This window comes from Pleurodeles waltl, chromosome 2_2 (assembly GCF_031143425.1).
Source record: "Pleurodeles waltl isolate 20211129_DDA chromosome 2_2, aPleWal1.hap1.20221129, whole genome shotgun sequence".
Taxonomy (NCBI): Eukaryota; Metazoa; Chordata; class Amphibia; order Caudata; family Salamandridae; genus Pleurodeles; species Pleurodeles waltl.
This window is the reverse complement of record NC_090439.1, coordinates 37,380,748-37,408,543: the sequence shown is the minus strand read 5'-3', so window position 1 is coordinate 37,408,543 and position 27,796 is coordinate 37,380,748.

Here is a 27,796-nt window from a genome sequence, read left to right as displayed (position 1 = left end):
CCACTGCCCAGCTGGTAAAATTCTCCCGGGGTGGGCCAGGGTTGGCCCAGGGTAAATATACCTTTATCCTTGGTGTCAACCCAGGAGGGGGGGCTCGCTGTCAACTTTTGCTGTGCAGGGCCCTGGCAGAGATGTCAGCAAGGGGTAAAGTTGAGACCCCAAAAGCAGATGTGACCAGTGGCTCCTGGATGATACCATTGTGGACTGCCCCAGCATTGTTTGCGGGAGGGTTGTGACAGTGGTAGAGAGGTGACGGGCACCCTAGGACTGGCCAGGAGTGAGTGACTTCTGGAAACGTCCTCTCACCTTTAAAAACTCTTGCACCAGGGATAGACTCTCTCTTGTATGTGGATTTTTCTACACTTAGCTGCAGGATACTGGGAATGTCATGATGAACTGGAAGGAGGAAATCCCAATCCCCACTCAAGATCAATGGCTCTGCCCAGTTGATCCTCAAGACCAATGGGTCAGCCCAAGGGCCAGTGATGCTGGCCCTCTTACACACCCTGAGAACCAGTTGAGGAAAAGCCCTGGGTTTTTTCTGCAAAGGGTTGCTGCATCCGCTCCTGGAAGCTAGATCTCACCAACAGGAGTTAAACAAGCCCACGATTGTCCAAATCATCCCAACAGGTCTTCAGTTATGTAATTTCAAAGTTTGATGACCTTTTACCTTTTCCTGCCTCAGAGTACATTGGGCTCCACTGCCCGGCTGGTAAAATTCGCCCAAGGTGGGCCAGGGCCCAGGAGTCGGCCCAGGGTCAATTTACCTTTATGCTCAGGAGAGGCCATGCAGTGAGCCCCATTCCAATTTCTTCTCTTCGCCAAGTTACCCCATCCCAAAGGTGTGCTCCTGTTTTAGGAGGCCAGGACCCCATCCTTAGATACCCAATGCTCAAAGAGAAAAAAAGGACATGGCAGGGGAGTACTGTTGTGCTTCCCCTGCAATGAAGAAAGGGACATGGACCACATCCTTTCACCCTGATTGCACAGAGACTGAAGGAGGAGGGCTGCCTAACTCCCCTGTGTGGCTGTCCCACCTCGCTCCCCATGACTTGTGGGAGTGAGAGACTATTCACAGGCAGATGTGCCTGCCCACAGGAGTACTGCCAGCATGGGTAGTCAGCAGGGACAGCCAAGGTGGGCTCCTGTGCTATGCCCCAACATGGGAAGATACACGCCGGGTGCCCAATTGGGACCAGGCCCCCCAAAGAGTAAAAAGAGACATGGTGCGAGGCTGCAATGAGAAACCAACCAAAAAAAGGCATCACAGCTCTCCCGGCTGAGCGGGAGAGCTGAAGCTATAATACTCACTGCTGCTGAAGGAGCACCATATTATGCCCTAAAGGGCCTGGATGTTTTTGCACTTTTTGCACTCATTTCTTCCTTCATGGTGGCCCCAGGACAGCGGGGTCAATACCAACGCGATCAGAATGGTACAGCCTTTCCCATAAACATCTTTGTGGGGTCCCCACCCAAGTTGGGGGACTCCAAAACATTTACCACCACAGTACTTTCCTTACATTTTGAAACACTCCCAAGGCTGAAGTGTGGTGCCCTGTAGGGGCCATGTGTATGGTGACATGTATTATGGCCTAAATGTCTAAAGGTGGTTAAAGAAAGTACATGTATTGAAGGACCTTCTAAGGGCCAATTCTATGGTTGCAATGCAATGTCATTACAATGTGACAGCCTCTATTGGCTGCATTTATATGTGCAGTAGGATGATAAAAAATATATAAAAAGTACACAGACATAACTTTTTCTTATTGTAAATGCTTAGTGTTTCACCATAATAATGTCAATGATTTCTACTCACAGTATATATGTTTTATCACTGTTAATAAGTCTATTCATGATGGAATATTTTTTTTAATAATTGCATTTAAGAACAACATGATGGTTTTAACATGTAGTTTGTTACTCTTGAACCTTGACATGTGTCATTTAAGGCATTTTCCATCTGCCAATGTATATATTTGTAACATATTGCAAAGCATTTAGTAGTGTGTGTGTAATAAATGTACTTCTCCTTTATTCTATAGAAAACATACTGACTGGACAATCATTTATTGAGTGTGATTATTGTGTGCCAGTGAATGGTGATTACTAGCCCACACCACCTCCCCTGAATAGTCCTTTGACTCCTCTGGCTCACTACCGTGGAGGAGTCAAGCACTACAATGAGGAGCTCAGTTCTTAAGACAATTGTGGACATCTTATTTGTGCAGGCCACACAACTAATAGCCTAATTTCCTAGAGTGCGTTATTCCTATTTCAAGCTTTCTTTTGCATTGTTGCTTCACACTTTCCTATCATCTGAACACTACATTGTATTTTACTTGTGCAACAAATTTTTTTAACTAGAAAATTCTGCTGTAGTCTGACTTATAAACAACATTTTCAATCTGCCTAATATTCTAGGTGTTCATTGTGTTAAACTCAGTCTGTTTAGTGTTACTTTATACTATTGTTTTTGGCAGAGGCAATAAGGGGGTCATTCTGACCCTGGCGGTCACCGACCGCCAGGGTCAACGACCACGGAAGCACCGCCAACAGGCTGGCGGTGCTTCCTGGGACATTCTGACCGCGGCGGTGAAGCCGCGGTCAGAAAAGGGGAACCGGCGGTTTCCCGCCGGTTTTCCCCTGGCCCAGGGAATCCTCCATGGCGGCGCTGCTTGGGATTCTGACCCCCTTCCCGCCATCCTGTTCCTGGCGGTTTTTACCGCCAGGAACAGGATGGCGGGAATGGGTGTCGTGGGGCCCCTGGGGGCCCCTGCACTGCCCATGCCACTGGCATTGGCATGGGCAGTGCAGGGGCCCCCTAACAGGGCCCCCTAACTGGGCCCCATAATGATTTACAGTGTCTGCTTTGCAGACACTGAAAATCGCGACGGGTGCCACTGCACCCGTCGCACCCCTGCAAATCCACCGGCTCCATTCGGAGCCGGCTTCCTCTTTGCAGGGGCTTTCCCGCTGGGCCGGCGGGCGATCTTCTTGAGATCGCCCGCCGGCCCAGAGGGAAAGTTGGAATCACCGCCTTGGTGATTTGACTGCGGTGCGGTGTTTGGGCGGTTTCTGCCCGGCGGGCGCCGCCCGCCGCCCGCCGGGGTCGGAATGACCCCCTAAGTGTTGCCCAAAAGATTATGTAGTTCTTAATCAATAAATGCTGTGTTATCCAGGTCCCTATGAATATTGGGAAGCTCCCCAGTATAATCTTTAGTTATTTCTACCTTAATATTAATAACTAGCAGTGGTGTGGGGTTGAAGGTTCACCTGCTTTTTCAAATTATTCAATGCTTTGGAGCAGTGAATACCCTTGTCAGAGGGAAAATGACAATCATTATTTTTTTTGTGTGTATCTTGTTTTATTCTGACTTTGCATTAACCATTGAGTTTCTGGGTATTGGCAGAGTACTTTTCATGATGGGACATATTGTTTTGTAAACATGTATGCATAAAGCCAAACAACAAACATCTCATATGTCCTGCAAACAGTGCATTTGTGAGGTTTTATTTATCAGTCTTACAACACATATAACTGGAGTTCATTTTATGATTTGTTCTTTACATGGTGACTATGAATAGTTCAATTATCCTGTTAGCAGGTGGTCACAGTGGTGCTACTTTACTATGGGATTTACTGAAGTCCTTGATGAGCTTTGCAAATTCATGCCAAGTAAAGAGATATCTGCTGTCTGCAATTAAGTCTGAGAGATGAAGCAGTGCCGGATTGGCTTGCACCATGCAAATCATTGGTGCAAATTCTAGCACAAGCTGCACTCAACTGAAAGGACCTTTGTCTCGAAATTGATGTTCAACATCAACTCATCAACAGTAAATTATTAACAATAAAGAACTTTAAGATCCACAATAATGACAGAGATTAGCAGATTAGCAAACCATGACATTTTATGAGAAGATTAGCAGTTAGAAACTCAAATTAATCATTAATCAATAATCCTCTGATTAAAGTGTTGTTCTGTATAATCCAAAACTAGCCAATAAAAGGCAACTTATTTAAATCTTGTCATATGCAAATGGAATGAGATTCAGTTTCCCCTCAAGGAAAATTTCCTAATGCAAATCTATTAAACCTAAAGGTTGAGGGCAATTTGGAGCAGAAGGTGTCAGCAAATAAAGCTTCTTAAAGGCAAAATCAAATGAAGATTTAGTCAAGTAAATGAGAAAGACAAATAACAAGTCTTGAGAGCATGGAAAGAGGCGCTGCTTTCAAACAAGTGAGGAAGGGTATCTATCTTTAACTACCTCAGCAATGCACAATTAAAACAGAAAAAAGTCAACAATGTGCTACATTCCTCACATTTCTCAGTGACAGGCAAACAATGAGAAACATGCAGTTTAGCAGGGATCTTCCCAGGCATAGCATGATGGGAGTTCTCCTCTGCATGGCCTTCAAGAGATATGCCAAGCAGAATGTGGTCAGCTTGCTCCAGGCGCATATGTGAAAAATCACTATTCTCTCTCTATGAAATGCATTCTAATAAGTTGATCTCATACAAAACTTAAATTAAAAACCATAAATTTAGTCAAACCACTTCAACTTGGAGCTTAACTTCTGAAATGAGAGAAACATTGAGAAAATCACAACCACTATAAATACATTTTAAATGTTAGCATGAGTCATTTACGTTGAGGCCTACCTTGACTATGGCTAATGTAACAGCCTTCTCACACAGAACGGTATCCTAGCTCTGAGTAGGTGTGAGTCTAGGAACAATTAGGTCTCTTCAGCTTCCTGTGGAATTAAAGAAGAGAGAAAGAGGCCCTAATGTGTAACAGCAGGTTGTTCCACGCTTTAGTAGTGATGTAGGAGAAGTCTCAGCTTCCAGCTCTGCTTTTCCATATAAATGGGGCCTGTGCAAGTAGGAGTCCTGAGGAGGGGAGGTGTCTACAATTTATTTGAAAGCAGAAGTGATTGTTGAGGTGTGCTAGGCAGTGTTATGTTGTGCCTTAAAAGTGTGGGTGAGGAGTTTGAATTGTGCTTGTTTTTGAATGAGGTGCTAGTGGAAATCCCTCAGGTATGGTGTTGTGTGAGTGCAGCATGGGCATTTGAGAGTGTTTCTGGTCACTATGATCTGATTGTTCTGCAGCCTTCTGGTGAGGTTTTGTTGATCCTGGCATATAAGGTATTGACATAGTCCAGCTTGGATTCACCAGGGCGTATGTGATGGTTTTGTGAGTACTCACTGGATGCCATTTAAAAATCTTCCTTAGCATCTTCAGGGCATGAAAGCATGAGATAATAACAGCATTGACTTGGTGGGGGGGGGACACCTCAAGTTTGCTGTCAATGATGACCCTGAGGTCCTTGGCATGGGTGGTGGTGGGTGCTAGTCCTTGCTCTGTTGACTACCAGGTGAAGTCCCAAGGTGATGTCCGATTCCTGAAAATCATGATTCTGGTCTCGTCTAGCTTTAGACTGTTGCTCTTCATCCAGTGGGCAATTTTAGTCATGCAGTGCATTAAACTTGATCCGGGTACTGGGCAACTTTTCGATGAGGCAGCAAATGAGTTGTGTGTCATCGGGGTCGGACAGGATGTTGATATTGGAAAAACAGATGATACTGGCTAGAGAGATCATATATGTGTTGAAGAAGATTGGGCACAGAGAGAATCCTTGTGGAACCCAGCAGATAAAGCTGTGGGTGTCAGAGGTGTATGGTGCCAGACTGACTGACCTGGTTTTTCCTTAGTCAGAAAGGAGCAGATCGATTGGCGTGCGTGTCCAATGTTGTGGAGGTGTTGGATGAGGATGTGGTGGGGATTGTATCAAATGCTGTGGGTTGTATGACACAACCACACATGCCTTTACCATGCATGCCTTTACAATGAATATTGTTATAAAAGCATGGGTAGTAATGGCATATGTGGAAACTGCATGCATGGTTGTGTCATACAACACCCCCTCTTAACCTAAAAAATTACCCCAATCCCCCGCCTTGAGGCCCAAATCAACCCTCACTCCTAATAAGTAAGCTACCCAGCCAACCCCATCCACCCTAAGCCCTAATACCTTCCTCGCCCCTCATAACTAAACTACCCTGACCACTCCACCCAACCTAGGCCCTAAAAGAAGCTACCCCAACACCCACCCATGCCCCTAAACACTAAACTACCCTGACACCCCCACCCACCCTGATCCCCAAAACCTTCCCCCACCCCAATAGGTAAAATACCACAAACCCCACCCACCCTAAAGCCCTAAAAAATAAACTACCCCTACCCCCTCCACCCCCACCACTAACAAAAAAACTAGACCAACTCCCCACCCAGCCTAAACCCCAAATCTACCCCACAACGAACATATATCCCAAAGCCTGCCCCTGCACCACTTACATCATCGCGTCCTCTCCTGATCCTTTCTCCTCTCCTATCCTCCCTTAAACCTTCCCCTCCCATAAAAAATAAACTACCAGCTCCCCCACCCCTGTGTCAAAGCCCAGCTCACCTGAGTTCTTGTTCAGTTCTGATGGAGGTTGAAGACAATCCGACCCCACCCTGAAACTGCTTGTTCCAGCACACTAGTTTTTAAAACAGTGCACTAAGAACAGAAGCTCAAAGGAAGGGGGGAAGTGGATAAAATAAAAAAAAGAGACAACACCGTTCTTGCGTTTCCACTGTTGAAGTGCTGCACAAATCTGCGGCCCTTTCTGACTTCTGTAGAAACTGGTGCCTAATGAAACATAAATAAAGAACAGATAAGTGCAACCTATTCCTAAATGGGTTCCTGACTATCTCTTTATTTATTAGAAATTCTCTTCTAAAAGTACCTCTTGGATCCTGGTCTCTAGTTTCCATGTTTGGAATGTGTTACTGCTCTGGGATGTGCTTTCTATTACTCTAAAGCTTCTAAAACATTAAACAAATACTGTTATCAGAATTACCAATATCAAACATTCATCATAATATAACTAAAGCCTAAATTCCCAATAGCAGACTCACTTTTTCCCATATTTCCAGAATCTTTTATAAAAACAAATACTGTACTTTTACATCAAAATACAGCATGTAATTTGTGCAAGTCCTTGATTTACTGTTTGCCTTGCTGTTAATGGTTTCCACTGTTCGATTCTTAAAGGTTCCATAAAAAAAAAACAATGTTTGTTTACAAAGTTCCGCAAAGTATTCTTGTAACAAAGGGTTTGAATCACAATGTTCGTGGAAGGTATCTTGTTTCCAATGGTCTATACTCGAATCCAGAAATTGTTGTCAAAGTTCTTTCAGGTAATAAAAGGTTTTGCACTTACTTGTTGCTGGCAAGAGATACTGATCAGTCTAACCTTGTCTTCTTTCTCTTTTGCAGGTTGCTTGTAGGAGAGCGGCTGAGGCAAGGAGGAACCGGAAACCAGAAGAAGGAAGAGCCAGCAGCTGCGCCCATTGAAGCCAATGAAAGTCAGGAGTGTCAGCGCCGAGGGATCTGTTCTCAGGTAAGCAGGAGGTAGACGAGCACAAGCACTGGGTGAGGCTCGGGGGCTGCCTTTTATAGACAGGGCTGGGTGTGGTTTGAAGAGCTGGGTGTGGTTTGAAGGGCTGGGTGTGGTCCTCACATGCTGCACATGTTCTTGAAAGGTGTGCAGAGCTGGGTGTGGTTTGAAGAGCTGGGTGTGGTCCTCACATGCTGCACATGTTCTTGAAAGGTGTGCAGAGTTTCAGTTATTATGCAAATGAGTTGAATTAACACATGGCCTAGGGAGGAGTGTTTTAAAGAAGCCTTGGTAAAAGCAAGGCCCAATGTGTAAACAAAACAGCACATTAAACAACATACACAGAAGCCTAGGGGGGGGGAAGGTGAGATAACAAGAAAGGCTTTCAATAGTAAGTTTAAAAGGGAGCTATTATAGAACCCACTAGTGCAGTGAGAGGGGACATGCTCTTTGCTGTGCACAAACCCTAACAGTTGCCCCCCTCAAAGGCCCTCCTACAGGACGGGGTTTTCCTGGATTTTTTAAATAAAACCGTCTAATCAGCTGTGGGGCATGTACATATGATGCTGGTTCCCATGAATTCTCAGATTCATCATATCCTTTCCATTCTACTAAATAAAACAGACGTCCACTAATTCTTTTTGAGTCTTTTATGCTTTTCACTTCATATTCTAGATTTCCCTTAATTGGTATGGGTGGAGGTGGTGGTTCAGGTCGGGTTTTTGGGTTGTACGGCTTAAGCAAGGACACATGGAATGTAGTATGTACTGGATATTCTTTTGGTAAATCTAATTTTACTGTTACCGGGTTTACTATGGCAGTTATACTAAAGGGTCCAATGAAACGTGGTTTAAGCTTTCGGGATCCCTCTATGTTTAGGTTCCTTGTGGAGAGCCATACCTTGTCACCAATTTTATACATTGGGGCCTCAGATCTATGTTTGTCTGCTTGTCTTTTCATGCTTTCCTTGTACTTTAATAAATGTTTCCTGGCTTTGTCTTGTATGTCACCTAACCTCGTTAGTCTATCCGTTACTGTAGGTAACAGGGAATCTTCTAACAAAATGGGTATAGCTCTTGGATGATACCCCTGCAAGAAATAGAATGGTGAGCAAAGTAGAGAAGAATGATCAGTATTATTATAAACAAACTCCGCTACAGGCAGAGCTTCCAACCATTCACTAGAATAATCAGCTAATAAACAACGTAGCGTTTGAAGTAAGGTTTGGTTCAGTCGTTCAGTCTGTCCATCTGTCTCTGGGTGGAAAGCAGTGGATAATGCCACATCTATTTTCAGTTTTTCACATAATTTTTTCCAAAATCTAGAGTTGAACTGGCTCCCTCGGTCTGACACCACTTTGCTTGGCAAACCATGTAAACGCACAATTTCCCTTATAAAAATATCGGCAAATTCTGCCGCCGTGGGTAATTTCCGTAATGGTACAAAATGTGCCATTTTAGATAAAAAATCCACTATAACCAACACTGTTGTGAAAGATTTTACAGGTGGTAAACCTACAATAAAGTCTACGCTCACAGTATGCCAAGGTTGTTTGGGTGTTGGCATTGGTATTAACAAGCCGTCAGGGGCCTTATGAGAAGATTTATGTCTTGCACAAATTGGACAGGTAGTGACAAATTGCTTAATGACCTTTCTTATAGTGTCCCACCAAAAGTGTTTTTGCACATTTTCCAGGGTTTTTACCCAACCAGGATGACCTGCCAACGGTGAGGCGTGATGCCAAATTATCACCTGTGTTTGTAATTCAGAGGTGGGCACTAACAGCATGTTGTTGTGATACAATAAACCTTGTTGTATTGTGTTATGGGAATCCTTTAACCAATCCTGAGGTGCTATTTGCATGTGTGCATTATATAGATCTGTGATGAAATCCTTCTGTTGTACTGGTGCCAAAAACTTTTGGGGAGGAATAATGGGTTCTCCTATTTTATCTTGTTTCATGTCTGAGGTATGTCCGTATCTAGATAACACATCAGATTGAATTTGTTGTGCACCTGGTCTATAGGTTATTACAAAGTCAAATGTGCTAAAAAAATTTAACCAGCGCATCTGACGTGGTGTTAGTGCTTTAAGTGATCCAAAAAACTGTAGGTTCCTATGGTCAGAAAAGATTGTAATTGGGTACTTGGCTCCCATTAAATGGTGCCTCCATTCTGAAAAGGCTACTTTGATAGCTAGTAGTTCCCTTTCAGCCACAGTGTAATTTTGTTCAGCTGGTAATAACTTTTTGGAATAGAAGGCTATAGGATGTAACCGGCCATCTACTGCATCTCGTTGAGAGAGAACTCCTCCTAAAGCTACTTGTGAAGCATCCGCTTCAACAAAAAAGGGCAAGTCAGGATCAGGATGTTTCAGAATTGGGGCTGAAGTGAATTTTTCTTTTAGGAGTTGAAAGGCGTGTGCCGCCTCATCAGTCCAAAGAAATCGTTGCCCTTTCCGCAACAAGGTAGTTATTGGGGCCGCAATGTCTGCAAAATGTGCAATAAACCTCCTATAAAAATTGGCGAAACCCAGAAATTTCTGAATATCTTTTACAGAGGATGGTTCTGGCCAATCAGCAATAGCACTGATTTTCTTTACATCCATAGTTATTCCTTGAGGTGACAGGCAGTATCCTAAAAAGTCCACCTTGCTGACATTAAAAGTACACTTTTCTAACTTAGCAAAAAGATGATTTTCTTTTAACTTTGATAATACTGCACGAACATGTTGGGTATGTTCTTCTGAGTTCTTAGAGTAAATGAGGATGTCGTCTATGTATACTATGACACAAATGTCCAGGAATTTGTGTAGGACCTCATTTATAAAGAACTGAAAGGCCGCAGGGGCATTACATAACCCAAAGGGCATTACTGTGTACTCAAATAAACCAAACTTTGTCTTGAAAGCTGTCTTCCACTCATCCCCCTCTTTTACTCGGACCAGGTGGTAAGCTCCCCGCAGATCTAGTTTAGTGTATACAGTAGAATGTCTTAATTGATCCAACAACACAGGTATTAGAGGAAGAGGATATTTATTCTTTATTGTAGCCTTATTTAGTCCTCTATAATCGAGACACGCGCGCAGGGATTTATCCGGCTTCGGGATAAAAAAGAGTGGAGATGACACCGGAGATGTGGAATGACGGATGAACCCAGACTGTAGTAGGTCATCTAGGTAGGTTCTTAAGTATTTGGTTTCTTCGTCAGTCAAAGCATATACTCTGTTATTAGGTAAAGGGGCCCCTGGGATAAGATCTATACGACAGTCATAAGACCGATGTGGGGGCAACACACTAGCCTTTATTGGATCAAAGACGTCTTTAAAGTCAGAATATTCAGGAGGGAGACTTGGTTCATCTTGTGTAAGACTAGCACAGTGTAATACTGTGCTCTGTTCTGTACCTGCTTCTTGATAGCAATTGGTTCTACAGAAAGAGGAATCCAAAGTAACAGTTCTATTCACCCAATCAATTTTTGGGTTATGAGTTGTTAACCAGGGTACCCCGAGAATCAAACCAAAATTAGGAGTATCTATCAGATCAAAGCTAATCACCTCTGTGTGCCCGTTCTGACAGACCATAACAAGTGGACTTGTTTGTTTTGTGATTATTCCAGAGGTCAATTCTGACCCATCCACTGCACATACTGCTTCTGGACAAGGCTTTAGGCACATAGGAAGTCCTAAGTTTTCAGCTAACTTATTATCCACAAAATTTCCTGTCGCGCCTGAGTCCAGTAGGACAGGGAGAGAATGCCTCACTTGGGTAGTAACAATTAAAACGACCTGAATTATGAAATGTCTAGGTATGTGCGGTACCCTGAAGGCTGCAGCATTAGAGGTTTGATTCAGATGTTTTCTCGAACAAGTAACCTCTCCCCTTGTCGAGCTTAATCATTTCCCTGATTCAGTTGAGGAGGTGGAGGAAACAGCACCCTTTCGTGGAGTTTTAGGCTTTACTGGACATTCTCTGGCAAATTGACCTGCCCTGCCACAATATAAACATAATTGAAGTTTTCTCCTTCTTTCTTTTTCCTCTGATGTGAGTGGACCTCTGAGTGTCCCTATTTGCATAGGCTCTGGTTCAGGGAGTTTATTATCTGTGTCTTTCTTCTCGTGTCTAATAAAAGTTAACCGTGATTCCAGTTTGTATTTATCTCCCTTTCTTTCTCCTAATCTATGTTCTAATTTCACAACTAAATCTACAAAGTCCGAATAGTCTTCTGGCAAATCAACGATATGAGCCAGCGCGTCTTTTAACTCGTCTCTCAAACCTTTATAAAAAAGGGAGACACGCTTTTCTTCTGGCCACTGTGTCTCGGTGAGTAAACGATTAAAACTAGTGAGATAGGTCAATAAATCCTTGTTACCTTGTTTAAGATTTAAAAGCTCATTATCACTTGCCTGCATGAAAGTGTGTTTTGCAAAAAGGCTGGTCATGGTACGTTTAAATTGATTCCAATTATGGAGGATGGGATCATCTCTATCCACGAAAGGAATTGACCAATTGGCTGCTGTGCCACCCAAATAAGACAAGACGAATGCCACTTTCGTATCATTAGTAGGGAACTGTTGTGGCTTACAAACTAAGTGTAATTGACATTGATGGATAAAAACATGGAATTTGTTACTATCTCCATGAAAACGTTCAGGTGCTGCTAAGGGCACAGCATTAGGAACATTAACAGTAACCTCAACTGGGGGAGGCAAAGTTGTATGTTTCGATGGCACCCCTGTCTCTGAGGAGGTTTTAAACAAAGGCGTAAAAGCTGTGTTCCACTGAGATCCCCTAAATTTATACCTGCTTAAATCCTGTTTTAAAGAGGTATTCTCCATCTTTAATCTCTCTATTTCCTCTTGCATATGTTGCAAGATGCCAGACACTGATTCATTATGAGCCAAGTCTTCATTTAGGGCCTGCGCCATATCCGTGACGTCAATGCCCTCTATTTCTTCCCCGGTATTCATCGTCCACCAGAACTGACATTTTTTAAGGCTTGTGCTTCTGTCAAAGCCCAGCTCACCTGAGTTCTTGTTCAGTTCTGATGGAGGTTGAAGACAATCCGACCCCACCCTGAAACTGCTTGTTCCAGCACACTAGTTTTTAAAACAGTGCACTAAGAACAGAAGCTCAAGGGAAGGGGGGAAGTGGATAAAATAAAAAAAAGAGACAACACCGTTCTTGCGTTTCCACTGTTGAAGTGCTGCACAAATCTGCGGCCCTTTCTGACTTCTGTAGAAACTGGTGCCTAATGAAACATAAATAAAGAACAGATAAGTGCAACCTATTCCTAAATGGGTTCCTGACTATCTCTTTATTTATTAGAAATTCTCTTCTAAAAGTACCTCTTGGATCCTGGTCTCTAGTTTCCAGGTTTGGAATGTGTTACTGCTCTGGGATGTGCTTTCTATTACTCTAAAGCTTCTAAAACATTAAACAAATACCGTTATCAGAATTACCAATATCAAACATTCATCATAATATAACTAAAGCCTAAATTCCCAATAGCAGACTCACTTTTCCCATATTTCCAGAATCTTTTATAAAAACAAATACTGTACTTTTACATCAAAATACAGCATGTAATTTGTGCAAGTCCTTGATTTACTGTTTGCCTTGCTGTTAATGGTTTCCACTGTTCGATTCTTAAAGGTTCCATAAAAAAAAACAATGTTTGTTTACAAAGTTCCGCAAAGTATTCTTGTAATAAAGGGTTTGAATCACAATGTTCGTGGAAGGTATCTTGTTTCCAATGGTCTATACTCGAATCCAGAAATTGTTGTCAAAGTTCTTTCAGGTAATAAAAGGTTTTGCACTTACTTGTTGCTGGCAAGAGATACTGATCAGTCTAACCTTGTCTTCTTTCTCTTTTGCAGGTTGCTTGTAGGAGAGCGGCTGAGGCAAGGAGGAACCGGAAACCAGAAGAAGGAAGAGCCAGCAGCTGCGCCCATTGAAGCCAATGAAAGTCAGGAGTGTCAGCGCCGAGGGATCTGTTCTCAGGTAAGCGGGAGGTAGACGAGCACAAGCACTGGGTGAGGCTCGGGGGCTGCCTTTTATAGACAGGGCTGGGTGTGGTTTGAAGAGCTGGGTGTGGTTTGAAGGGCTGGGTGTGGTCCTCACATGCTGCACATGTTCTTGAAAGGTGTGCAGAGCTGGGTGTGGTTTGAAGAGCTGGGTGTGGTCCTCACATGCTGCACATGTTCTTGAAAGGTGTGCAGAGTTTCAGTTATTATGCAAATGAGTTGAATTAACACATGGCCTAGGGAGGAGTGTTTTAAAGAAGCCTTGGTAAAAGCAAGGCCCAATGTGTAAACAAAACAGCACATTAAACAACATACACAGAAGCCTAGGGGGGGGGGGGGTGAGATAACAAGAAAGGCTTTCAATAGTAAGTTTAAAAGGGAGCTATTACAGAACCCACTAGTGCAGTGAGAGGGGACATGCTCTTTGCTGTGCACAAACCCTAACACCCTGCCCCTAAAAAATAAACTATTCTGACCCCCCACCCACCCTAAGCACTAAAAAATAAACTTCCTCAACTCCCCACTGTCACACCTGAAAAATAAACTACACCCGACCCCCCCTACCCACTGTAGTCACTAAATACACCCCCACCACAAAACTACCTCCCTAAACCCTGCCCCACTTGCCTCACTGAGTCCTCTCCCAATTATTCCTCCGCCCTTCCTTAAATCTTTCCACACCCTTAAAAAAAAACTACCCAGCCCCCGCCCTAAGCCCTAAAAAATAAACTACAAAACCACCTCAACCCCTGCACCTAAAAAATAAACTACCCGACCCCCCAAACCCACTCTAAGCCCTAAAACCAAACTTCTGCACACCCCTACCTCCTCCCCTAAAAACAACTAACCCACCCTAAGCCCTTAGTCCAACCCCACCCCTAAAAACTACCCCCTCAACCCTGCCCCAGCCCCACTTACCTCACAGCATCCTCTCCCGATCCACTAGACCACTCAATGCCTTTTCTCTGCCTTAACCACACATATGTGTGGTTTGGTAAATGTGTTGATGAGGCAGTGAAAAAGGCAGTTGTTGTACAGGCAAGCATTGTTCTGCTTGCATGGGAACCATCCGCGTTGTTGAGGACGTGTTGTTTATGACATTTTCCCAATGCTGTGGATATGTTCAGGAGGATGAGGGTCACTGTTTCTCCTCTGTCTAGAGTCATGCAGATGTCATCTGTGGCAGCAATGAGGGACGTTTTCATGTTGCGGTTGTGTCTGAAAAAACATACTGAGTAATGCCAAGGAGTTGGTGGTTGTTGAGGTATTCGATGAGGTGTCAGTTGATGATTTTCTCTAAGACCTTGTCTGGAAATGGTAAGAGGGAGACAGGTCTGTAGTCGGTGAGTGTTAAAGGGACCAGAGAGAGTTTATTCAGCAACGGGAGGATAGTTGAGTGTTTCCAAGCATCTGAGAAGGCAGCGGAAGTGGTGGAGGCAATGTGGGTTGAGCATGACACTGAAGGGTTGCAGTATGGGAGGCATGTTAGACTTGGCATCCTTGGCGTGGTCTTCCCTAACATTTTGCCTCTGTTTCCCAGGTTTTTGATGTGTGCTGCACTCTGTTTTGCTGTTTTTGTTACGCTGGGCACTTTACCACTGCTATCCAATGCTAATGTGCGAGTGCTCCTTTATAAAATGTGTCTGTAATTGGCTTTCTATGATTGGAATATTTGATTTACTGGTAAGTTCCTAGTACAGTGCCCTAGAGGTGCCCAGGGGCTGTAAATCAAATGCTACTAGTGGGCCTGTGGCACTGATTGTGCCACCCACATTAGTAGCCCTGTAAACATGGCTCAGACCTGATACTGCATTGGCTGTGTGTGCAGATTTTAACTGCCAAGTCGACTTGGCAAGTGTACCCACTTGCCAGGCCTAAAACTTCCTTTTTCGTACATGTAAGATACCCCTAACGTAGGCCCTAGGTAGCCCTATGGGCAGGGTGCAGTGTATGTTTAAGGTAGGACATATACTAATGTGTTTTATATGTCCTGACAGTGAAATACTGCCAAATTTGTTTTTCACTGTTGCAAGGCCTATCTCTCTCATAGGTTAATATGAGGGCTGCCTTTAAAAATGATTAAAGCGTAGATTCCCTTTGGGAGCAGATAGACATGTGGAGTTTGGGGTCTCTGAGCTCACAATTTAAAAATACTTATTTTAGTAAAGTTGGATTTAAGATTGTGTGTTTGAAAATGCCACTTTTAGAAAGTGGCCATTATCTTGCTTAAGCCATTCTGTGACTCTGCCTGTTTGTGGATTACCTGTCTGGGTTAGTTTGACAGTTGGGCTGTTTGAACTTCTCTCTAGACAGTGACAAAAAGGGAGCTGGGATGTAGCCTGCATATCCTGATGAGCCATCTGTGCTATGAGGGAGGGAAGGAGTGGTCACTCACATCTGAAAGGGCTGTGCTGCCCTCACACAATGCAGTCTCCAACCCCCTAGTATCTGTCTGTGGCCTGGCCTGGGCAAGGCAGGATTTCACAAACAAGAGACACTTTCCTTTGAAGTAAGCCTATTTCAAAGGCCAAAATGGGTATAAGAAGAGCACCCAAAACCACAGACTTTAGAACACTTCTGGAAACCAAGAGGAACCTCTGCCTGGAGAAGAGCTGAAGAGTTGAGGAATAAGAGCTGTCCTGCCTGTGCTTTGTGGAGCTATCCTGCAGTTGCTGCTTCTGCCAGAGTAAAAGGACAAAGACTGGACGTTGTGTGCCTTCCATGTTGTGAAGATCTCCAAGGGCTTGATTTAGATCTTGCCTCCTGTTGTTTGAAGTCTCAGGGACAGCAAAGACTTCTCTCTGCTAGCAGCTGGAGTCTCTGGAGAGACTCCTACTCTGCCCTGTGCTGCCCATCCAGTTCCTGAGACCCTGAAAGGAGAAGCTTGCAGTCTAAGAGGAGGAAATCCACGCACCGAACGCTGTGTAGGGAAAAGATCGACGCAACTCCGATCTGCAGCTGGGAAATGGACATGTTGCCGGCTTCGCAGCTGAAAATCGACGATCGCCTGTGACGCGACCGAAGAATCGACGCACGGAGCTTGAGAAATGACGCGCAGCATCTCTGACAGAGGCTGGTGAGATCGCAACTCGCACTGCATGGTTTTCAGATCATTATGCAGCTGGATTTATGAGGCAAGTACCGCTAGGTGTGTAAAAACAACGCAAGGCCTACCCTGACCCGAGAGTGCTGACTAGAATGCGCATCACTCTCCTGCGGAGAGAAGAAACAACACGCCTGACCCGATGAAAGGAGAAATGATGCAAGGTCTTGCTCGTGAGTGAAATCGATGCATCACAAGCACTTTTGACGCACACTCGCCCATGCAGGGTTATTTTTAACGCACCCAAGGTACATTTTCATGCTAACAGTGTTAGTGTGTGTTTAAAACTATATGAAGACTCTTTTTGCTTTTTAATTGATACCTTGACTTGTGTATTGTAGATTTTTGTCCTTTTGGTCTTCTTTTGTTTAGATAAATATTCTCTATTTTTCTAAAGTGTTGTGTCATTTTGTAGTGTTTTCATTAAGTTACTGTGTGTGTTTGTACAAATACTTTACACCAAGCACTCTGAAGTTAGGCCTAATGCTCGTGCCAAGCTACAAAGGGGGTTTACTGAGGGTGATTCTCTTTTACCCTGACTAGAGTGAGAGTCCTTGCTTGGACAGGGGGTAACCTGACTGCCAACCAAAGACCCCATTTCTAACAATGGTTCACTGTGCTCACTGTTACAAATGTTGGAGTTTGCTTACAGACTTTTGCAAAATAATTTCCTTCATTGTATATGTGACAATGTAAGTCAATGGCTGGGCATGATCTGGTGTCGGGGACATCTGTAAGAGAGTTTTGAAGACTTCGGTGCTTGATGACTTGCTCTGTCAATAAGACATTGGTGACAGATTGTTCTGTACATTTCTAACTTGCCAAGTTTTAGTTTTGTAATTGATGGCCTTTCAGGGGAATATTTATTAATTTAAGCATTTATTTAGTCCATTATGTGTTTTGAATATATTAGTATGAAAAGGATCTTCCATGTCATTTCCACCTAAAATCAGACATAGAACCAAGGCCTTAGGATTTCTTTTCACACTTGCGTTTATTGCATAACTAATTGTTTCATTTTCTCAATTACCATTCAGATCTTTGATTTACGGTATGGGTGACAAGTATCTCAAAAATGGGGACCAATGAAAAATGTTCTTAATAGTAATAGTCCATATTCTGCCATTTCAGTGAATAAGCACCTCAAAGGTGGCGAAGAAAGTGGCAGATCAGTGAGAGAAGCCGTGCCACCCATGCCCCTAACATATGTCTCTTTCCAAACAAAGGTGGTCATTATGAACATGGTGGTAAAGACCCAACAGCAACCACTGCACACATTGGCTAGGCTTAGCACCCACACACCTGACACACATCCAGAACACCATAAAACACCCCCAGACACACCCCACAGTCCCTTGCAAGGAAACCAGGACCAGAAGACGGAGAGCACCAGAGCCAGACAGAGAATGCCAGCAGACAGGACACGCATAGCGCCCCACACAGGAGCACCCAAACACCACCCCCAGCCCCGACGCCATCCACCACCCTCACCATGTCCCCCCAAAAAAATCCACGCTTCACCGAAAGGGAGCTGACGACCATGGTGGACGAGATCCTAAAAGTGGAGCCACAAATATTCGGCTCTGAGGTGCAGCACACACCCATCGCCCAGAAAATGGAGCTGTGGCAGACCATCGTCAACAGGGTGAATGCAGTGGGACACCATCCACTCATCAGGGATGACATCCACAAGAGATGGAACGACCTGCGGGGGAAGTTCTGGGCCATGGCATCCAGGCACCACATCGCAGTGCGGAAGACTGGGGGAGGGCCGCCACCAACACCACCCGACTACACTGACTGGGAGGAGAAGATACTCGCCATCCTGCACCCAGAGGGACTCACAAGAGGAATGGACTTGGGTACGTCATCTACATTTACCCCATATATACTATACCTGTAATGCATTCACCACCCCACCCCACCCACACCCACCTAGACCCACACTCCTCCCAGCCATTACCCACCACATCCACCACCCTGCATCAGCCACAACTCACTACCAGGCCCACATCACTCCTGCTGTGCACAGCCACCCACCCCTGCACGTTCCCACAATGGAATAATAACCCCCACCACAATGTAACGCCACCACTGCCACTAGATGCTATGTCTACCTCACATAGGGCACCCCTGAAGGCCACTGAAAGGCACACCAGCACTAAATTGTACAGTACTGCCCACCTCAGACCCTCCTGCATATGTAACAAACACTTATATGTCCCCCAACAGGCACCACCACCCATGCAACCCTAATGGAGGGGACAAGGAGTGCCACAGCATTTCCAGGGAGACAGAGGCACATAATAGGACACTGATGAGCAGGCAGGCCCCTCACACAGCCCTGGATGCTCACCATACAGCAGCCCCACCCAGGAAAACACTGTCACCCCTAACACCCAGTCAAGACCAGTAGGCCAGGGGAGGCGCGCCCACACCAGTGGACCCAGGGCACAAACAGGTGGACCACAGCAACAGAGGCCACAGTCTCCCACCCCCAACATGCAGGAATATGAGGGTCCCAGTACTACTGGCACGTGCAGACCTGCGCAGGGGACACAGGCACAGGGGGCCAGGGCAAGGTCAAGTGCCCCAGTGGCTCAGGAGGTAGGGCACCGGATAGATGCAGCAGCCCAGGACGTTATTGCAGAGGTATTGGGGGCATACCAACATACCCAAGACAGGTTGGCACAGATTGTAACCACCCTGGAGCAAAGTCAGAGGATGCAGCTGGAACACCACCAACAGGCCATGGAGCAGTGGAAAGAACACAATGCCACAATGGCCATCATTGCTGGAGCACTGCTGCAGTTGGTCGACAAACCCTCAGACACCCACACCGGACAAGAGGCCCCCACAACAGCCCTGGATAAACAGCAACAGTTGTCCCAAGAATCTAAAACAGCACAGGAAAAACCCTCCCAGGAATCACAAAGGCCGACCATGTCACCTCAAGTAGCTTCACAGCAGGCACCCAAACGTAGTCTCAGGCCAAGATATGGCACTGGAAACCCAGCTAAGAACAAGCCCCCTACCAACAATTGACACTGCTGCTACTGCCAAGCAACCAACCCACCCATTCACAAACTGCACTTAGCTGAGGGCTAAATTATGTACAGAACTACAAATAGGACTCACCTATGAAATCAAACATGCCTGCCACCAAGTCGGTTTTGAGGGCAACCAACTATAACGACTTCCATCACTGTACATAGCACATTTCACTGTATTCCACCAATAAACAACATATCTCACTTGTAACACTGTCCCGTCTTCAATGTTGAACAAAGTGGAGTAATGTTGCAACAGGCAGGGATAAACTTTATTGTCAAATTGTGCATGCTGCTCGTACAGTGTGTTTCTAAAAAGTCAAGAAGGGAATGCTTATGTTGTCTGTCTGTACCATGCTGAAAAGGTCCATGACTCGCATATCATGACCAAATCCCCCTAGTTGACATGGCACACTAACATTATCAGTCACTAACCACATATACAGGCTGAAGTCCCAGACATTTATTGGAAGTAGAGTTGTATCAGTTGGTTTCTGGAATTTACATCTTCCTCATCCTCGCCATCACTCTCCTCACCTCTCTGAGGTAACAGATCAGGACCTATAGCCCCCTCCACCTCCAAAAGGGGGATTGAATGTCTCACTGCCACGTTGTACAGCATGCAGCAGGCCACCACTATCCTACACACCTTATCAGGCCCATAGGCCAGGGAACCCCCAGAGATATGTAGGCAACAGAATCTAGCCCTCAGGAGACCTATAGTACGCTCTATCACGCTCCTGGTACGTCCATGGGCCTCATTGTATTTCCTCTCTGCATCCATCCTGGGATTCCTCACTGGTGTCAGGAGGCAACGCAAGTTTGGATAGCCAGAATCACCTAGAGAAATGGTCAATATAGAGTAGTGACAGGCACACTTACTTATGATCCACCCTCTGTCCTCTTGGAGTTGTTCCATCTTTTGTGGCACACTACTGTTCCTCAAAACAAATGAATCACGAACTGAACCAGGAAACATGGCATTCACATGGGATATGTACTGGTCTGCTGTACATACCAATTGGATGTTCATGGAGTGAAAGTTCTTCCTGTTTCTGTACACCTGTTCACTCACTCTTGGGGGGATGATGGGTATGTGGGTTCCATTGATGGCACCAATAACATGGGGAATGTTTGTAAAGGCATAGAAGTCTGACTTGATGGCAGGGAGCTCAGCACTTTGGAGGAATCGCACATAGGAGTGCAGATGTTGTACAAATGCATTTAGAAATCTTGTAAGTACCTGGCTGAACATTGGCTGTGAGAATCCAGCATCCATGCCCACTGTCACTTGAAATGAGCCTGTGGCCAGGAAATGGAGTGCGGAGAGCACCTGCACCTCAGTTGGAATGGCATGCTGATTATGATTTCCGGGAGTCAGTGCAGGATCCAGTAATGCACATAGGTCCTGAATAGTTGCACGTGGGAGTCTGTAAGTGATAATGATCTGACGCTCCACCATGGTCCCCATATCCACAAGTGGTCTGTACAGAGAAGGTTCCCTTCCTCGCCACAAGGGTCTGTACCTGTGAGGGGTAAGAACAAGGAGTCATGTGCACACATACACAGGCATATTTGCTAAACACATTCACTGCATTCTTCATAGTAGTGTCTGTACAATAACTGCAACCTGACTTTGTCATTACTAAGAGGGAACAGAGTAAATCATGTGTGATAATATACTCTATGGATAGAGACATATGTGATTCATATGGCTAGTAGGCCAAGCATTGTGACTAAATTGAATTTCAAGATGTGTAGGTGATGGCAAAATGTCTGCCCACTGTAGTTCTGCCCTTCATTGTGGAAGTGACCTGAGACCACTAGCGGTTGATGTCACAGCGTTCAGCGGTGTTTACCGCTGTTCGCGCCCTCATTGAATAACATGGATGCCAATGGGGTATCTTGGCGTATCATGATCGTAGACGGTGGTGACGGTGTATTCCGCAGTGGAATGTACGCGCGTTCATCATCGTGTGGTCACTTGACTCCCTGATCTTGTGCGGACAAGTACTCCACTCTGTGTACTGCTGTGGCCTGCCTCTGGCTATGGATGTTCCACGTGGTGCAGGGGAAACGGCCCCGGCCTTCACCCAGGAAGAACTGGAGAAACTGGTGGAAGGGGTCCTGCCCCTGTACAGTAGACTCTACCGCCGGCAAGAGGTACAGGTGAGTCCGGGTTTGGGGGGCACTGTGTGTGTAATGGATGGAGTGGATTGCTCTGATGTGTGTTCCTGTGAGCCAGGATGGGGGTTGGTGCATGGAATGCTGTGTGCCACTGTCCTGCATGTCTGGGAGTAATGTCTGTCCTATGTCCAACAATCAGCCAGCTATTGCCATCGTGCAGGTGCCTGACCTTTGTGTTTCTTCTCTGTGTCTCCCTACTAGGTCAGCACCCACCAGAAGAGGGCACATTGGCATGCCATCGCCAAGGAGGTACAGACCCTGGGGGTCTACAACCGGCAGGGCACCCACGGTCGGAAGAGGTGGGAGGACCTGTGGCGCTGGGCACGGGAGATCAGTGAGGTCCAGCTGGGGAAGTCCTCCCAACGTGGTAGGGGTGCCCATTGGGCACTGACCCCCTTAATGCGAAGGATCCTGGCGGTGGCATACCCAGACCTGGATGGGCGCTTGAAGGCTGCACAGCAGTCACAAGGGGGTGAGTACTCACAGTCCATACTTCAGCCTGGAAGGATGAGTGTGTGTCGATAGGGCTCATGGGACTTAGAGCAGGGTTTTGACTGGTATCCAGCTACTGTCTGCACCCCAAAGGGTGTAGGGGTGTCCCTGTCAGGTTTTACCTACCTCAGCTTCAATGCAATGACAGGATATGGGTGTAGGTCAGTATACTGCTCAGTAGTCAGGGCCATGGTCATGGGCCTAGTGCAGAGGCTGCCTGTTCGGTGTGTCTGCTGGGTAGGTGTATGTCTGGCCATTGTGTATCAGCATTCAGCTACTTACAAGTGTCTCTCCTGTTTTGTCTCCCCATCCCTGTTCTCTTTTGTGTGTTTGGTACAGCATCAACATTAGGCGAGGGAGCTGAGGCACCGGCTAGTGGGGAGACAGCGGCCCATGGATCCTCGGAGGCAGAGACAACAGACGCCCAGGGGACCAGTGGGTAGGAGGGTGAGGGGACTTCCACGGGGGAGGCTACTACCATCTGTGATAGTGACTCTGAAACCTCCTCCGATGGGGGTCCACAGGCGGCACCACCCATACCATCAGTGCCCTCCCTTCTGCTCCCCACTGAGTTGGCCGTGCCCACCCACCCAGAAAGGTGGGCGTCTCATTCGCCCCAGGCACCTCCTCACCAAATCCCCACATCCACCCCTGTGCCCCCATTCCGTGAGGTGCCTGGATCCCCCTATGGTGCCCTATTGAGTGGAGTACCCAGCCCTTGTGGGAGTCAGGTGTGGCCAGTTATGGCCAAGGAAAATGGACTTTTTATGAACTGGCCATTGGCTCTGTTTTCATCATTTCGCTCAGTGAGCTTCATAATAATGTTTTGGTGTGGCCTGTGTTTGGGCTGCATGCAGTTCCACCCTGGTGTTTGTTTAAATAATTTATGGCTGTGGTGCTATTGTATTTCCTATGGCCAAGTTGCAGTGGCCTTCAGTCGGGTACGTCCCTCTCGGGTTGGGGTGTCTGACTTTTGCTGCTGGGTAGGGTTGGGGGGGCTTTGCATGGTGGGTGGAGTGGGTGGGTATGTAACTTTGTCCTTTCCTCCCTTGTTTTGTAGATTGCGATTCTTACCGTAGTAATCTTCGTTGGCAGTCTCGTTTGTGTAGATATATGGCAAGGAGCAAGGCTGGCATGATCTGCAGCTCTCTGTCCATGGCTGCCGCTGCACGTTTTGTTGAGCTCTGGTGGGTGTTTCCTTCTATTTGTTTCATTTCCGCCTGGCTTTGTGTGGCGGTGGTTCCTGCCCCGGAACTGGCAGCGGAATGGTGGTTCATAATTTGATGGGCGGGTTGGGCCTTTCTGACGGCCTGTGGGCAGCCTCTGCCATCGTCAGCGGGAATCCTTTCCTGGCGGTGGGTGGTGCACGGGATGCGTGAGTTTTGATTTGTTCATTAGTTGGTGACCCGGACCGCTCCTTTGTTGGTGGTTTCTGCCGGCGGCGATGTGGAATGGACCTCTATGTTCATAATGAGGGCCAAAGTCTGCAGACTGAACATACAGAATTCTGGGAGGCAGAAACAGGTGGGTTCAAAATTGAGCAGTGCATAATGCTGTGACTTTTTAGCACATTTGTTTGCTAAGGTTTTGCTAATTGATAGAAGGTGTAGCCTGACACTTCTGGCCTGATATTGTGAAAGGGATTGCATAACACAACACAGCACATAAAGAAGACACAAATTGCAGTAATTTAGAAAGAGCACAAAACCACAGATGATGCAGCCAGTGCCATTAGTTACATTACCGACAACCTAGAAGCAAATGTCTCCATCAAGGGCGGTTAGTGGCTCAACCAGAAGTAAATCAACACAAAATAACACTGAAACACAAGCTAAACAATGTTGCAAATAAAGGAATAACTCTTGGGAAGAAACATGTATGTAAAAAATTAAAAAGACTGCGACCTAAAAAGGGAAATCGTGTATCACTGCAGGACACTTGCGAGGGATTTCAAATGTAATTTGGTGTTCACTTTGTAATCGTTTAAGTCTGGATTTTCTTTCTCTGCTGAAAAGGCATGTGGTCAATGTGCTTGGCTACAATGTTGCACCATTTCTTTCTCAGTGCAGCCTCTCAAATTAAAAGACTATCCTCTGTACAATCGTTAATAAAACACACATACGAGAAACATTCTGTACCAGTTGCTGACCACCTAAGAGTAATATATGTGTAACTGTTCCGAAGCAGAGTAGGACACCTTACTGTGTTTTAAGAAATGCGCAAAGGTGCAAATGAGGAGCTGAGAAGCTATCCTGTCATTCCTACTTTCAAAAGTATTATTCTTGAAATTCAATCAAAGAATTACCATGGTGTGAATAATAAGGAACAGTGTGTCACTGTCCATGCTCGACCCACATAAAAGTGAAGGAAAATTTTGATGATCTAGTCAACTTTTAATGAAATGAAAAAAAGACTATTTTATCTATTCATTATTCAGACTGAACAAATTCCCTAACTAACTTTTCAATAGCTGTACTTTAAACACATATGTCTCTGTTTAGGCTACAAGTGATATAAGCACCAAGGCCTGGAGAGCGTCAAGAAGGGTTGTCTTCTGGTCTCTCCGCTGCATCTGAAAATGTACAGCTCCACCATTACTGGTTTTGTAAGCTGCCCGAAAGATCTCCTGCTAGAAAGGCATCTAAAGTTCTGAAGGCTGAGAAGGTCCTGTGCTCAGGAGGAGAATGCATCAGTTCCAAAATTCACATTTACCTGATTACCTGAAGTGTGGCTAGTACAACATTCTATGGCAAAATTCTTATTAATGTCTGTATTAATGTCTGTATTAATGTCCTAATAACAGTACTACTACTACTACTACTACTAATAATAATAATAATAATAATAATAATAATAATAATAATAATAATAATAATAAATAAGAAGAAGAAGAAAAAGAAAAGAACAAAAACATTACAACATCAACCACAACAACAGGAAAGCTTTTCTCCTGCAGTAGGTGTGTGGGTACAGCTACACCTGAGTTCCCTTAAGCTGAGATCAGAAAATTAGTCTAGGAACAGCAAATATGAAAGCAACTCAAACATACATTTTTTTCTGAAAAGCCTTGACTTGCCTAGTTTAACTTTCTGTAGGACAGAAGCTTTAGAGGAAGTCCCATAAACTTGCATATATAGCAAAGATGAGATAGAATCCGAGAGCCATATAATCTCTGTTGGATCACTGATTTTGACTTCCTGATAAAGCTGCTTATTCAGATATGCTTCACTCTTTTTTACCCAGAAATCACTGTAATTGCAAAGGTAGAATTCAGGACCAGGATCAACCACCATCTTCCTTCTGACTTTGTGCATTTGCGTGGAAGCCAGATCAAGTGCTTCTTCCCTGGGCAGACTCACAGAGTACAGTTAGATTGTTTAATTGTTTTTAAGCATGAGTGTTTTCACGTTTTATTTTAATTGCCTATTTTCTGCTTTCCCTAACTCTTTAACATCTTTCTCCCACATCTAATTTCTGAATTGAATTGAATTGAGTTGAATTGAAGTGAATTGAGGACAAATGAACTGCATTTATTTTAGCATTACTAGATTTAAATTTAAGGTTAGACTTTATGTTTCAGGTTAACATTTAAACTTTGGATAGCTTGAGGGTTACAAATACAGTTAGAATTATGTTCACAGTTAAAGTTGTGGACCATTTAGGAGTGACATTGAAAGATAATTCATGGTTGGGAATTGTGCAAATGTACGGATTTAAGTAATTGTGAAAATCATAATGGCTATTATTGTTAGGTATAGGAAGACCAATGATCTTATGGCAGAGTGACCTTGTTGCTGTAATGACTATTGTCATTTTAGGAAAAGGGACTAAAAGTGATGGTAGGTTAAAGTAAACATGATTCCATGAAGAGTATGTCTCTGAAATGGAGGCGTATGTGATGATACCCAAAGAATATGCTAAACAGTTAACTATGGGCCTGATTTAGAGCTTAGTGGGTGGGTACTTGATAACAAAAGTGACAGATATCCTCTCTGCCTTATTACAAGTGCATTACATTCTATGGCATTCTACTAAAACATGTCGGTTATCTGTCACACTTGTAATGGAGTAACCAGTCTGCCAAACTCTTAATCAGTTCCTAAGTCACCTTAGTACAAAAGCATCAATATATCAGCTGCAAAGGTGGTAGGACTTCTGCTTTTTGAATTAACCATTTTATGTAGTCTACAGTAACTCTCCTCACTTTAAGCAAAGACCTAATATTTATTCTGAGATGTAGTTATTATTGTACATTGCTTTTTTCTGTGACTAATGTGACATACTTCCTATGAGTTCAAATCTACTAAAACCTCTTGGATTACACTTTTACAGTGTTCACAAGGTATCTTTGAAGGCCACATGTCCAATCCAATTACAGTACAATGCACACTCGGCTCTGGGAAACTCATTCAAAATTATAGTACCCACATGGTTACTAAGGACAAAATGTGAAGACCTCAAACCTTATAAGCGAAAAATATTTTGAAAACAATAGAAACATATGCCAAGAACTGATCTGTGTAAGAAGACATATTGAAATTATCAGTTTCAGGTTCAATTGACTGTTGAGGTATTTATTTTGCATGATGTTTCTGGGTGACATTCAAGTGAACCAGCACATTGGTTTAGGCAGTGAATGTGCCATTTTGGGATCCAAAACTAGGCCAGCACCAATGGTCTGTTCTGTTTGTATGCTGTGTTGCACATGAAATCCCATTGTGTTTGTGGATTCAGGTATATTGTGAAGACTCATGCTTATGTGGGATATAATGTGATGCCTACAACATAGTTGTTATAGTTTATGAGGAATATATGGAACGCATGCATATGGGATGTACTTAAGATGTGAATGACCTAGCAATCACCCATTTCTTTGCTCTCTTCTCAAAAGCCATTTATATAGGTCACAGTATTGGAACTTGTTAGACCTGACAGCCTTAGGGTGGTCATTCTCCAACTTGTTGCCTGCCTCGCTCCATTTTCTGCCCCTTTTTGCTAGTTTTAGGACTCTGCATACTTTACCACTGCTGTCCAGTGCTAAAGTGCATATGCTCTCTCCCATAAACATGTTAACAGTGGTTTATCCCAATTGACATATTTAATTTACCTGTTAGTCTAAGTAAAGTGCACTACATGTGCCCAGAGCCTGTAAAGTAAATGCTACTAGGGGGCCTGCAGCACTGATTGTGCCACCCAGATAAGTAGCCCTTTAACCATGTCTCAGGCCTGCCATTGCAAGGCCTGTGTGTGCAGGTTCACTGCACTTCAACTTGGCATTTGAAACTACTTGCCAAGTCTTAAAACACCCCTTTTTCTACAAATAAGTCACAGGGAGGACCTGGCCTGGCAGTTCGGGCTGGACTGTTCCCATGAGGAACAGGATAAAGACTGATTTGCATATAGCTGGGTCTAAACTGGGGTGGCATGGTGAGCAAAAGAACGGTGGATTAAACCCAGTTCTGTGACTGGGGGTGAATGTTTGATTGGTTCTGCAT